We start from the raw sequence: 12830 nt of genomic DNA, 5'->3' as shown, positions 1-12830 counted from the left end.
TATCAAATTCTAGAGGGGCTAATCAGAAATATAAATTGAATTGTAATGGAAAGGCAATGATGTACCGTGCAAATCACGTGATGCCGCGCGGCCTGCCGTAATCAGGATTCTCGAGAAAGATAAGATAACAGCGACAACAATACCGATCACAATACCTGGAAATGCTTGTAAGTTTGTAATTTTGTAATTGAAGAGTTGTTTTTTCGTTCTATCATGTTTGTTTTCTATAAATTTCTATTTTTGTGTTCTTCATACTGGTGTGGTCGGTATAATCCCAAAGTACCAAAATCACTGTTAATCTCTCAACTTTTGAAAGTATAATATCATTTTATGTAGTGGAATAAAGTATTATACAATGCTGTCTTTAGTATTTTTTCTCTTTAGTATAAAAAAAACATTCAGATCCAAAGATCTCCCTTTCTTGCAATCCTGATTTGTCTATAAAGTTCGTGGAGGAGAGCTAGCCAGCTGACATTGACATGACCATCGCAATATCACAAATATTTGAATGGTCTAATAAACAGCTGAGTCTAATTCATTTTTTTAAATATGAGTTTTTATGGATATTTTTAAGGCTTTTAAAATAAGCAAATCTTTTGTAATTGTTCTAAATATTAAGATACTGTTGTGATTTTCATACCAGTAATTAAAGTAAATGTGTCAATACAGTTAATATACTTACATTTTATACAAAATACCCATCCAATGTTTTGGAAACGTTGTTAGGTTATGTTTTTGTTTACCTTACAATGTCATTGTCATGTTGTACTAAGTAGGCTTAATTTAATAAAGAATAGACGGAAGTGTAGTTGTTAAGCCAGTTGATACGTGTAGCATTCTAGTAATCATGCTGCTCTTATGTGAAGTTTTGTAGAAAGTGCTATTGCAAGAGGAAAGATGGGTTTTAGTGCAACAAATACTCCAGAAAAAATAAGTTTTCATTTAAAAAATGCTTCATATTTTAGTTTGTTAGCATTATTGTTATTTGGGTTGATTTTTTCTAATTGTGTAATTTATTCACTTAAGCAAAAACATTACAAACCTGTTGTGTTAGTGCATGGTATTTTAACAAACTACACAACTATAACTGATTTAGCAGATCGTATAAGAGAAGTAAGTTTAGTTTTTGATTATATTAAATAGGCGGTAAATATCTGCTGACTGTCTAGTTATAACGGGTAGGGTACGATAAGCGGACCCGGTTTTTTATATCGAAGAATGTAATCATCGATACCCATAATATTCGTATCTCAAATCCTAGACAATCAATCTATAGTCACTAATAACAATCATATGTTTTAAATTATAATATGAATTTAATATTTACAGTGATCAAACAAATTATTATAACCAAAATTAGGAAAACTGAAGACGACTATATAAATTCACTCCTCTCACAGTTACAGTTGTTTCTTTCCCACAAATGTCTCATAATGGATTTTTCGGTACGATTCCAACATGTTAAAGTCACAAAAAACATGTCTTATAATATTTCAAAGCAATGTAGTTTTCTAAAATTTACTGCCTATTTTAATAATCAAATGTTACTTATGTAAAATTGAAATATTACCTTACGTGTTTGAAAGTGTTTACAGCTATTGATACAGATTATTAAAGTTAATTGTTCAAAATGATCAACCAGTATCAATTGATTATATCGATGGTTATGATTAAGTAATATCGTTTGCCAATTTCGATATAAAAAATCGGGTCCGCTTATCGTACCCTGCCCGTTATAAACTAACATTAGCTACAATATAAGTGGCCACTATGATAATTCATGATATTTCTGATGATGTAATAAATAAATCAAAATGTTAAACTTTGTTATAGGTATTTAAAATTATTATATTGTAGTTGAGCATGTTTTATAGCTAAAAAAATATTAATTAATTAAAAACTAGGACAGAGTATGATAAGCAGCTGACCCGGGTTTTATATCGCTTACTACAATCATTGATACGTTATATATAGAATAATAGAACTATCGATCGATATAAACTTATCTAAAATATTAAATTAAAGTCACACGTTTCAAAGTAATAGAAATAGTTTAAACAATTATATGCCATAAATAATAAGGGGGCCATAGTCATTAATCAAACGATAAAATTAAGGCATGTAGTAGAAAAAATTAAATTTAAATAATGAAGAAAACGTAACAACAGAACCATCTTGAAACCAAACATAACAGCGTCAATAATTTTTTGAGTGTTATTTTATATAGTTTTATTATGTTAACTATCCTTTATTAGCCTACTTAATAAATGAAGTTACTTATAGAACAAATTATGTTTGGAATATCTAAATGTGTGTACAGTTGGTGGAGATGATTTAGTTATTGTCCAAATTAATTATGATTGGTAAAATTTTTAAATATCGTTTGATAATTTCAATATAAAAAAACCGGGTCCACTTATTGTACTCCACCCAAAAACTATCTAAATGTGTATTTATCAAATATAATATACAGAGTGGTATAACTGACTTACTTTTACTATTTTGAAGATAAATGACAGATTAAGATACAAATAATGCATGGTTATCGTCATTTTACTTGCATGACCATTACTCAAATGATTTTACTTTGTTTGGTTTATTAATTTTAAAACATAATATTGTTATTTGATAGCCTACATTTCAAAAATTTTACAATAACTATACCGTGATTGGAATGTTTTTGTATTCAATAGCTTATATATTTATAATCGATATTTGGTTAGTTGATTCAATTGCTGTGGTGGCTGCTTATTATAATGCAGCCGTTACATATGTAGTTGTCAGTTTAATTATTTCATCTATTTGAAGCACTTCGGTTGACACGTATAGCATGTTGGAATATGACAATATCCCTTTAGGTATTAATTATTATTATAAAAAGTCTGGTTTTATTCATATGTAGTCAATATCCATAATTTTCCTTTACATCTATATATCTAGATATGGGGAATATCTACTGGGCATTAATTTTTTACCCTGCATTGCGAGCTAGTTCTTCATTGTTGAAAAGAGATGGTAGTCACTTGGCACTAGATCTGGGCTGTATGAAGGATGCTTGAACATCTATCATCCAAGACTAGTCACGAACGATTGACTGTGTGTGGAGATGCATTGTCTTGAAGAAACTTTAGAAAATTTACCAGAATCACACCCTTATTTTCCACAATATAGTTGCCATGATATTTCTGGCTGGCAGAGTTTAGAGACATTTTCTTGCCTTTTAGGAGAGTGTGTGTGTCCCCCTTCAATAGACTGCTTTTTTGTCTCATAAGTAACATGCTTAATCCATGTTTCATCAACAGTTAATGATTCGGTCAAGATTTTCAATAGTACGTTTATTGAAGTCTTCAAGGAAATTCAGCAATGCAGCGAACCTTTGCAAAGATTTTTGGAACCCACCTGGCACAAAATTTGTGGAAGCCAAGCTTCTTCTGAACAATTTTACTAACTAAACTTCAGGAATTTTGGAGGAAGTATTCTGAAAATTCAGTGATCGTGAGTGGCTTTCAATTGGTTTTTAGTTTTTTGCCAATAAAAACTAATTACTGTACTGAATGCACATCAGAAGTTGTGGCATTTTCAATTGCAGTGCATATCTTAACTAGTCACAATGAGAAAGGTATGAGATAAACAGACCGTCATCTACCACAGCTTAATGTATACTGAGCATTGAAATCTTTTTATCTCAAGCGGCTCTAAGCCTGCTTGCTGTCTGGACAACCCTCATAAATGAAGCCAAATGGCTTGTAAAATCTTAAATGTCATGGATTTTTTTCTCCCAATCAGTTCAGGAGCAGCAAGAATTGGTATTTAAAATTAATATGTAACCTATTAAACTTAAAACCTTTGAGATATTATCTTAACACATTAGATCTTTCTGATTATGTCTGTGGTAGTTGAAAATTGCCATTTTTATCCAAATATCTCAAAATTTGTGGTTTGCGATATGCTGCTTCTGGACATTCATCGGGTGTTAAGTTACACATAAGTTTTTGCTGTAAGTTTAAGCAGTTTTAGATACTACTGGTAGGCATTAAACAAGCTAGAAGTGAATCAGCCTGGCTTGCAAAAATCCTAATGAGTATTCTAAACTTTTTTGTAGTTTTATATGTAGAGAAATAACGTTATTATATGCTGTACTGTATATCGGTTTTAAAGAAATAATTTTTTTATTTTGAAATATGATCATATTTTACCTGCTAACTGTGCAAAACTGTCAGTCCATTTTTCCATTGTTGCAGTTCCAGCTTATACTGAGTTAGGTATAGAATCAACAGTCCTGTTTAGCCAAAATGTTGATAGTCAACATCGTTTCACACAGTATAAGTCCAATTTCTAGATTGAGAATATAGAGCTGTTGAGACCTGTGTAGTCCAAGAACTTCCCATTATCTCTGAATAGAATAGAATAGAATAGAATAGAATAGAATCTTTATTCACCACAAGATATTCCATAGAATACATAGGCAAGTCATGTAACTATGAGATTAATATTTCTACACACAAGCCATTGTTTACATAAATATAAACCTAAGCCAATGGACTATTTTAAGACTACAGTAGGCCCTATAATATAAATAACAGCAAATATAGTATTACAATACTAGTAAATATTTTAATCAAAATAGCATTTTATAAATTACAACAGGCCTAACTTAAACATTATAATAAACAACACATTGGACATTACAATAAATAGATATTATTTTACTTAAACATATATTTGTTTAGCACAAAGTGACAAAAGATTCTTTGAAAGCGTCAGGTCAGGCTAAAATCCAATTCGGACCAACTCTCAGAAAGAAATTCTTCCACTTTATAAAAACGGATTTTTTTAATAAAAAATATATGATACAGATTTTAAATTTATCATTTTCTAAATTCTTGACTGGGTCGGGTAACTTATTCATTAATCGGCTTGATATAAACTATGGGATTTCTTTCACTTTTTAATAGCCTATTTTGTGGTAAATTAATTAAATTTGCAGATCTAGTATTGTGGGAATGAATGGAGCTTCTTGTATGTACCTTGTCTAAATTAGCTCTCAAGTACATGAGACACTGAAATATGTATAGGGAATGTAAAGTCAATATTCTTAATTCAATAAATAATTGTTTACAATGGGCTAATCTATGGGAACCAGTAATTACTCTTATAGCTTTTTTTTTTGTGCAACAAATATATCTTCTGACTTGGGAGCACCACCCCATACTATTAAACCATAAGACATATGGGCATGAAATAAACCAAAATAGGCCTGCCTTAGGCCTTCCCTTTCCAACTCACCACTTAACCTTTTTAAAGCGTAAATGCTTTTACTAAGCCTACTTTTGAGGACAGATATGTGTTGGTGCCAATTAAGGGTTGGGTCTAAAGTTAATCCCAAGAACATTGGACTATCTAAGTTCATATTTTTTTCTTTAAGAGAAAAAAGTACAGTTTTGGTTTTTTTCCTTGTTTAACACTAGTTCGTTAGCAGCCAACCAATTCTCAATGAGGGTTTGATTATATTTAGCATTTTCTAATGCCAGACTTTCACTATCATGCCTATTTAAGACAGTAGTGTCATCTGCATAGAGAATAATCTCCGCAGGAATATTACTACTGAGGTCGTTAAACCATAATAATAAATAATAAAGGGACCCAAAACAGATCCCTGCGGAACACCGCACGTGACAGGCAAGAGACATGAGGATTCATTACTGTCTTGTACATATTGTACTCTGTTCTCAAGGTAGGATTGAAAGATTTGAAGAGCCACACCCTTTACCCTAAAATACTCAAGCTTAGAAACTATAAGATCGTGTGAAACACAATCAAAGGCCTTGCTGAGGTCACAGAACGTGACCGCAGCAAGGTCCTTACCCTCAAAACAATCATGTATACCCTCAACTAGCTTTATAAGGGCATGTGTGGTAGATAACCCATTTCTATAGCCAAACTGATTGTTACATATTAGCCTATTCAATTCAAAATAAAACATTAATTGTTTGCCTATGATTAACTCTAAGACCTTAGAAAAGACAGGAACTACCGTTATAGGCCTATAATTATTCAAGTCATCTTTTTTACCTTTCTTAAATATAGGAATGACCTTGCTTATTTTTAAACAATCTGGGAAAATTCCTTGGGCCAAACATAAATTGATTAGCCTTGTCAAAGGATTCAAAATACAATCTATTATTTTTTTCAGTAAAACGTTACTCAAGCCATAATGGTCCTTACTATACTTACTACAATTGTGGCATACAATAAGGGCATTGAGTTAGCTAATACAATTGTGGTCATTATAACAATTTTAGTCAGACTCTTATTTGTTAATTAAACCATAGTAGGTGATAACAATGTTAAACTTCTGCCCTCTTTTTTAGATACATCCAGGAACAGAAGTGTATATAACAAACCAGTATGGTGGACTGTACAGCTTGGAACCTCTATGGCGGCAGGTTAAATATATAGGCGATGAAATTATGCAGATTTGTGCTATAAATCCTGATGGAATTCATCTTATTGGTAAGTAATTTTAATCTGGTAAGTTCTTCATTATTTTTTACTTTCTATATAAAATCAATCTAAGCAACTCAAAACAATATTAATGAATTGCTAATAATCAAAATGTATGTTGTACTAGTTACAACTCCATTTAAATGTAAATCTCATTCCAATAATGTCTACTTCTGCATCTTATTTACAATTTATCAACAACAATTATTCATGTCGCCTTTTGCCTTGTGTTTTTAACATTCTTATACCATTAATATTTATATCGTGATAATATTCCATCGCATTAATATTTCTATCACGTTAATATTCCCATTATGTTAATAATCCCATCATGTGTATATTCCCATCACATTAATATTCCTAGCCAATTAATATTTATATTGTGATAATATTCCCATCAGATTAATATTTCGATCATGTTAATATTCCCATTATATTAATATTCCCGCTATGTTAATATTCCCATCATGTCAATATTCCTATTCCATTAATATTTCTATTTTGATAATATTCCTATAGTGTTATTCCCATTATGTAAATATTCCTATCCTGTTAATATTTCTATCACAATAATATTCCCATCACATTAATATTTCTATCACGTTAATATTCTTTTCAAATTAATATTCCTTTAACATTAATATTCTTATCACACATAGTGTTAATATTCCTATTGTGTAAGTATTTTCATCACATTGATATTCCTATTTCGTTAATATTCCTATTTTAAGAGTCGGTCCTAAAAAGTTTTGTTTAATTTTGCATCTCAAATTTTATATTTTGAAATAAGTTGATCACCTGTGATGTAACTTGATTGCTTGTCCATATTGTTTTGTAACAAAACAGAAGTTGTGTTTTTATTTGAACCAAAAGTCTCCCTGCTGACTACCATGTTTATTTGTGCCTTAGGTTACTCCCAAGGAGGACTGATAGCTCGGGGGATACTGGAGAAGTTCCCGTATCACAATGTACAAAACTTCATCTCCCTGAGTTCGCCCCAGGCTGGAGAGTATGGAAGTGAGTGTTCTCAAATATACTCTTGGAAGATGAGTATGCATACAGTGTAAAATGAATTTCTAAATGGAAAAAAGTACTGACACATGTAGTAGTGTAAGCTTAACGCTTTGCACTTGTATTCAAACCTATGCATGTTGCCCTCTCAGCTTTCTGAGCCAATATGAGTGGTTAAAGGTTTCTCTATGTCAGGTTCAAGATTTATGACCATGTCCTTTCCCTCAGCTCTCTGGGCCACTCTTAATGTCCCCACTCATTCACCTCGAAAGACCTCTACGCGTAGTCCTCAGTATTGCATAGTTATAAAACCTTTTTGCGTGGCTGGAAATTGTCAAATCTCTCGGCCAATTAAGGAAATAAATTGATGTTTCTCTATTTACACCACATACCTAATTTAAAGTTGTTTTTTTTATCCGAGCTTCAGTGCCACTGTAGCTGACGTGGTGTATCTTATCAATTCCTATAATCCTATCAAAACACTCGTGTATTTGTTGAAAACCTCAAAGTATCAAAATGTGTTTATATTCTGTTGATATTTGAGACATATTTTATTTCAATTTTGAAAATAGAAATACTTTTAAATTAGGTAAACCTAAAACTTAATTTACAAACTATAGGCCTATTTTTCTTCGAAAGTAACATGACTGGTAGTGCCCAATATTACAATGTTATGGTGGCTGTACCTATTCCATGGTTAAGAGGGAAAAATCCCAACATTTTTTTTCCTTACTATCCTGCTGAAACTGTATCTTGACATAAATGATTACAGATGAGATATATGAAAGTCACTCTGAAAGTTTTGAGATTGTTTTGGTGCTAGACTTAATCAAACATTAGGTGTGTTGAAAGTAATTCACTCCAGCACCAATGCAGTTTTGTTGTCAGATTTTCCACTTGTTGAAAGCACCCAATCCCTCAGTTTTTGGAATGGAGTCAAAATATTTATGATTCACAATACATTTTGGTACCAAAGAAAAGCGACGACTGTGCTAATGTTTCTTCAGTTTGAAGAATAACTAGAAGTCGCGCACATAGCAAGATCAGGTGAATAAGGAGGAGTGCTCCATTGTTTTAATACAATTTTCGGCTAAAAAACTCCAAAGTTTTAGCAGCATTATGAGATGTGGAATTGCTGTGGTAAAATTTAACCCTTTAATGTAGAAGTGGTTGAAGAACTTCTTGCAAACATTTTTCAATTTATCTACTTGCTGTAGCAGTCCTTTGTTACTCCAACTTAATAGCCTTCACCAGTCCCATATAGTCCAAAAAAAAAAAAAAAAAAAAAAAAAAAAAAAATTACTTTCTTCATTATAGTGGTGGATGGCTCTTCTTTAAACACCCATTCACGACTCTCTCCTCGAGCTGGAATGTCATAAAAATGTATGTTCGTCTCATCACCAATGTTAATTTTAGAAATCATCCCATAACCACCATTATTATTAAGCAGTTGAAGAGTTTGCTGGCTGGTTATCACACGCTTAGCTTTTGCTCATCTGTCAATTTGTGAGGTACCCATCAAGAAACAATTTTCCTGACTTTTAAAAAGTCAAGCTAGATTAGTCAGGCAGAATGTTGCGTTCCCGAATGTTCATTGTTTTGAAGTGAATCACATCACGTTCGAAAGTTTGAGTACCTGAGAGAGCAGTTACACAGGATATTGTTTTAGAATGTGAAGCAATTTTGGGACATTCAAAATCATAGCCCGTAAATGCACTCTTGATAACTCCATGACTTCACGAAATTGATCTTTCTCAGCAGAGGACACAAGTATACTGATTAAGTCAAATTGCTGGTCAGGTAAAGACAATCAGATAAGATTATCGTAGTTATACACTGACTGCCAGTACTGTATCTCAAAATAACTGTCAAAGTGACCCTTGCATTTATAAAGTAATAACTAATACAATTAATATTTTGAAATAAAAATAAACCATTGTTCATTTGAAACGCTCAATTACAGCGAAATTCCTCCACATCTTCTACCCTAACCAGGCGCTGAGGGAGGCGTATGAGCTGTTCTATTCGCACATGGGGACAGTTTTATATCAGTGGGGAACTATTGGAATGACCCGTTCCACCAGGAACTGTACTACAAGTACAGCCAGTTTCTGCCGTACATCAACAACGAAGTTGAGGGCTACAGAGATGAGGACTACAAGCGAGGCATCACCAAGCTGAGACGGATGGTCTTGAATCAGGGTGGGGACCGGGACGATGGCGTGATCGCACCGTGGCAGTCCAGGTACTGATAGTAGCAAACACAGTTTTCTATGGGTACAGTACTTTTTTCAATGCAACTATCGAAATTCCTCAGTTCAGATCAATTCAATTCATTCAACACAAAAACAATTTACGTTACATTGTAATTTAAAAATAGGTACCTCATCACGTCATAGCAAATGTTACGTCATTTCAAATGATATGGAATTTACTGTTCAGGACTGAGTTTCTTTGTGCCAACAGCATCCCTTAACGTTCTCAGAAAAATAGAAGGTGGACCTTCCAATATCCAGATTCTCTGTGTTCGGTCACTAAAAACACGTGTTTATTTCATATATACGATTTGATTTAAATTGACTTTAGAGAACTCAAAAAAGCTGAATGAGGTTCTAGATATTCCTGAAACAAATTTTAGAACTTGCTTGCAATGGAATCATCTTGACTATTGTAACAGGGTATTTTATACCTGCAGAAGAGATTAATTTCAATCCTAGAAGCTTAGTGTTGAATTTTTTGTAAGTATAACGATGGCAAATGTATGATATCCTATTCTTTCATTTATTTTCTTTTGCTCCCTGTTCATGTCACTGAGACAGGCTCCAGTTTAGCTCCAGTTCACCTTCATCTTGGTGTAGCGCACCTGAAAACCATGTGCTGTTACAGACTTGAGTCCTGGAATCTAGTCCATGTTTCGTCTGAAGAGATAAAAAAAAAAGTCAATGACCAAAAGGTCAATATGAACTCAATTACATTGTTTGGGACATCACAGATGCCTAGACTACAAAATATAGTGTAAGTGAAAAGGTATTCTCATTGTCTCATCGGGTTCGTAATTGAGTGCACCATGATGTTTTAGACACAATCTCTAAGCACGGTAGAGCAACACGAGTTTTCTACACATAACGTAGCTATGGTGGGTCAAGTCTGTGACAGCACATGGTTTCAGGTGCTACACCAAGAGGAAGGTGAACTGGAGCTAACTTAATATGTGTAGACAGGTACACTTACTGGAAACCAACAAAATTAATTCAAAATAAGGATGAATTTCCTGTGTTGTTATATGGAAGGAAATGAATATGTTTGATATACGGTTCGGATATTTGATAAAGGTCCTCCAAATCATGTTCCATATTAAAGATTTAATTTTTTTTGTTCTCTAAAGCTTATAAATTGCACTTAGTCCTATAAGAACCTTAGTGCTGCTTTCAGAGTGATAGGATATTTCAGGATGGGTAAGGTTGGGGGTAGGGGCCCCGCCTTCTGTTATGAGATCCATGAGGAAGAATTACTGCACTAATAGCAAAGACATGTCCCCCCAGAAGAAGGGAGGCCAGTTTCTGAACCAGCCTCTCCAGTCAAAGCAGGCAGGGGGGTTTCACACCTTTGTTGAGGCTAGCAAGAACCTCTGATAAATAGAGAAAAACCCCCACCAAACTCCAAATCAGTCATCTCCCACAGTAGACTAGACCTATCTACCACCCTTGCACCTCAGAATCTCAACATTTGCGATTTAGTGATGTGCCGCTCCTGGACATCCATAAGGTTGCCCAGATTTAAGTGACACATCGGTCTTTTGCTGTGCCCAGTGGTAGGTTCATCTGGAAGGTATAAACCAGCCAGAAGTGATCCCTGCTCGGTAAAGATTTAATTTAATATTATTTCTTGTGTTCTTCAGTCAGTTCGGCTTCTACGCTGACAATGACACAGATACTGTGGAGGACATGAGGGACCGGGACATCTACAAGCAGGACCTGTTCGGCCTGAGGACCCTGGACGATGAGGGGAAACTGACATTATACTCTGTGGCAGGAGTCACCCACAGCAACTGGCACCGCAAACCTCTCGGTCATCGACAAACTACATCATGCCCTGGCTCAGTTGATGGTGGCGTTACTTAGTGACCTACAGTAATACTCTCTTTCATTGTCAGGTCAGGTTGATTTTTGGGAGAAATTGTATGTTTGTAAGTAAGTATGTAAAGCAGCCATTATAGGTTGATATTCCATTACTCGTAGCGGATTCAGTCCATTTGAAATAAGTAACCGACTTACTGTAAACATTTTGAGACCCTACAAAATACTGTAAGCTGATAAAGTATTGATTTTGAGATTTAACGGCAATGTCTAGAAGTGAACAGAGCTTTCTTCTACTTTATTTTATAATTATGTTTTTCAGGGTTTAACTGTATTCTCTGTTGTAAAAATGGTGAAAACTTTCCTCTAGATCGAATGTGGACTGGAAACAGCTTTTGCCGTGTCTAGAAATAAACTACATTAGTTATACAACTGAAAAAGCTTAAAATTTATTTGTCATAAAATGACAACAAACATCGCTTATACATGAACCCAAAATAGCAATGAACATATATTTAAAAATACTCTAAATAATACAAAACAGTGAATCATTGCATTTGTGAGGTATACAAAATAGTAATCAGTTGCTGTGATATTGTTTCTCTTTTCAATATAGTTGTCAGGCTATTATTACATTTCTCTATGGCCTATGGTATACACGAAAGGTTTTCTATGTAGCATTTTATTTAAGAGTTACAAGAGCTTTTTAAAATAAGAATTTCATTAAGAAAACCTTGGCATTTACTAGGGCACCTTTATTACTTTAGAATAATTCTTGTTTATATTAAATTTTGGGAAATAGTTATTTTGATGGTATGTATGTAGTTTGATAAAGTGAAACTTCCAAAGCAGGGTTTTTACTTGCAAAAAACAAATACCAATAAATGTATTTAACAGTAGTAAATTTTGCACTTTACACATCTGTAGTTAGTTTAGAACTTCTTGAGTACAAAAAGAATTATTAGTACAAATTGGTACCACATAGTTCAATTGTTTTAATTCGTCTGTTATTTTCATTTTATACGGTACTTCTAAACAGTTATATAATAAAATAAAAATTTGAAAACATAAAATCATTATCACCGCCATCATTGTTTCCAGTAGTTGGTTACATTTACTTTGTATATAGGTTTTCATCATACTTTGTCTTCCCATTCTCTTTCATCAAGAATTTTACACTCAGATTTTCTCATCACAAAATACTGTCTCATTTCATCTGTTATTTGGTTTATTTACTTA

General features: G+C 33.3%; 1 pseudogene; it reads left to right on the top strand.

Moving 5' to 3' along the window:
• Positions 1-544: 544 nt before the first annotated feature.
• LOC124371995 lies at positions 545-11636 on the top strand (annotated as a pseudogene).
• Positions 11637-12830: the final 1194 nt, after the last annotated feature.

Source organism: Homalodisca vitripennis, unplaced genomic scaffold (assembly GCF_021130785.1).
Source record: "Homalodisca vitripennis isolate AUS2020 unplaced genomic scaffold, UT_GWSS_2.1 ScUCBcl_2354;HRSCAF=7027, whole genome shotgun sequence".
NCBI classification, from domain to species: domain Eukaryota; kingdom Metazoa; phylum Arthropoda; class Insecta; order Hemiptera; family Cicadellidae; genus Homalodisca; species Homalodisca vitripennis.
This window is presented reverse-complemented; position numbering and strand designations above follow the sequence as displayed.